At 37.5% G+C, this 2768-nt stretch overlaps 1 pseudogene; it reads left to right on the top strand.

The window, feature by feature from the left end:
* The window catches only part of LOC142616067 (uncharacterized), a 3267-nt pseudogene extending 1006 nt beyond the window's left edge, over positions 1-2261 (top strand).
* Positions 2262-2768: the final 507 nt, after the last annotated feature.

Genomic DNA, 2768 nt, shown 5'->3' with positions numbered 1-2768 from the left:
AGCATCTTGAGAAAGAGAATGAGGAGTTAGCCTTGATTACTGATGTGCAAGAAATTGTTGCAGCATTGAATGATTTTTCGAAGTTACAGCAGTCAGGTAACATTCCTTATATTGCGTTACCAGTTTCTAATGAGAGTCCTTTACCCTCTGTTTTGCAGGCCCCCATTCCAGATTTGAAGCCTCTCCCAGTCACCTCAAGTACGTGTTCCTTGGAGACGGGGGAACGTTACCAGTGATCATTTCCAGTAAATTGAGTGCACCACAAGAAGAAAAGCTTGTGCAGGTCCTTAAGGAGCATAAGACGATTATTGGTTGGACAATTGCAGATACTAATGGAATTAGCCCGTCTACATGCATGCATCGTATCTTACTTGAAGAGGAAGCAAAACCTTCCCATCAACCGCAAAGAAGATTGAACCCGCCCATGATGGATGTAGTGAAGGAGATTCTCAAACTTCTTGAAGTTGGAGTAATTTATCCTATTTCAAATAGCAATTGGGTTAGCCCGGTTCAAGTGGTTCCTAAAAAGACTGGAATAACTGTTGTGAAAAATCAAAATGATGAGTTAGTTCCTACCTGTATTCAGAATGGGCGGTAGGTTTATATAGATTATAGAAAATTAAATGATGTAACCCACAAGGACCACTTCCCTTTATCTTTTATTGATCAAATGCTTGAAAGGTTAGCTAGTCATTCTTACTATTGTTTCCTTGATGGTTATTCAAGTCATTTTCAGATTGCAATTGCTCCAGAGGATCAAGAAAAGATGACTTTTACATGCCTATTCAGGACTTTTGCATATCGTCGCATGCCCTTTGGCCTTTGCAACGCCCCAGCCACTTTCCAAAGGTGTATGGTTAGCATATTTTCATATTATATTGAGCATATCCTAGAAGTCTTTATGGATAATTTCATAGTTTATGGAGACTCCTTTGATAATTGTTTGCATAACCTTACATTTGTTCTTCAAAGATGCATAGAAACTAACCTCGTGTTAAATTTTGAAAATTTTCATTTTATGGTTGAACAAGGCATAGTTTTGTGTCATGTTTTTTCATCCAGGGGGATTGGGGGATTGAGGTAGATAGAGCTAAAGTTGATATTATTCAATCTTTACCTTATCCCACTAGTGTGCAGGAAGTTCGTTCTTTTCTTGGACATGCAGGTTTTTACCGAAGATTCATCAAGGACTTCTCCAAAATAGCAGTACCCCTATGCAAGTTGCAACAAAATGATGTGGCTTTTGAATTCGATGAGGTGTGTAAAAGGGCGTTTGATAAGCTGAAGGAACTATTGACTTCTACCCCAGTTATCCAGCCCCCTAATTGGAATGTTCCTTCCGAGATAATGTGCGATGCAAGTGATTATGCAGTAGGCGCTATTTTGGGTCAAAGAATTGGAAAAGCATCTCATGCCATTTATTATGCTTCAAGGACTTTGAATGATGCCCAGAGAAATTATTCTGCTACTGAAAAAGAACTTTTAGCTGTTGTTTTTGCCTTAGAAAATTTTCGATCTTATTTGCTTGGTACTAAAGTCATTGCTTACTCTAATCATGCAGCTCTTCGTTATTTGATGATGAAGAAAGAGACAAAAACAAGATTAATAAGATGGATACTTCCCTTGAGTGAATTTAATTTGGAGATCAAAGACAAAAGTGGGACAGAAAATCGTGTCGTAGATCATTTGAGTCATTTAGTTCATGTGGAGGATGAACTTCATCTGCAGGCAACGTTCCTTGACGAGCAATTGTTCTCCGCTTAAAGAGATAAGATCAAGAGTGATGCCAAATACTTTGTGTGGGATAACCTATACTTATAGAAGCATTGTGCAAATCAAGTGATAAGAAGGTGCGTTCCTGAAAATGAAATTATTTCTATTCTCACCTTTTTTCATTCTTATGCTTGTGGAGGTCACTTTGGAGCTAAGAGGACAACAAGAAAAGTTCTAGAATGTGGTTTCTATTGGCTGTCTTTATTCCGAGACTCATATTCTTTTTGTAAGTCATGCGATCGTTGTCAAAAGACAGGTAATATATCCCAAAGGAATGAGATGCCACAAACCCCCATAATACTTTGCATTTCACCTTACATTGGGGACAATGTAAGTTTTAAGTGTGGGAGAGGGGATTTAGGTTGTGTTTTAATTTTGTATTTTAAAAAAAAAAAAAAAAGAGTTTTGCTCTTTGTTTTTGTGGTTTTCAGCCTTTTTTGGTTGTGTATGTCATGAGCAAGATTCAATTAAGCTTGAAAAATTCATAACATGATTGAATAAGTAATCTTCCAGCTTAGAATTAATTGGTCTAGTTATTTTCATTGACAATGGTAGTGACTAAATTGAGTAGACAAAAGCTCGTGAGATTTTGAGCCTTTAGATTGACACATCCATATCAGTCTCATTATTGTTTCATGTGAAATATTCTTCCATGGATTTGTCTCTCTAGAACTTGCCTTGATTCTCTTCGAGGTCATATTGACACATGCATGCATGAACATGATTAAGGCCCTCTTTGTTATAAGCAACATAAGCCAAATAGCCTACCTTGTAATCAATTTTTCCCTTTGTTGAACCCCTTTGAGCTTTATTGGTTTTTTTCATTTGTTGTGAACCCACGATACAAGCTTCAAGCCCAAAAAACAATGCCTTTAGTCAAGCCGTAGAGCTAGTGGAGCATTTTTCATCATTATGATATGTATGGGTGTGCAAGAATTAAGTGTTGGGGTGTCTGGATTCGTGGTATGGCTATGACTGGTGAAATGGAACATGTT

This window comes from Castanea sativa, chromosome 11 (assembly GCF_040712315.1).
Source record: "Castanea sativa cultivar Marrone di Chiusa Pesio chromosome 11, ASM4071231v1".
Classification (NCBI taxonomy): domain Eukaryota; kingdom Viridiplantae; phylum Streptophyta; class Magnoliopsida; order Fagales; family Fagaceae; genus Castanea; species Castanea sativa.
The sequence above is the reverse complement of the archived record's forward strand: the minus strand, read 5'-3'. Positions and strand labels throughout refer to the sequence as shown.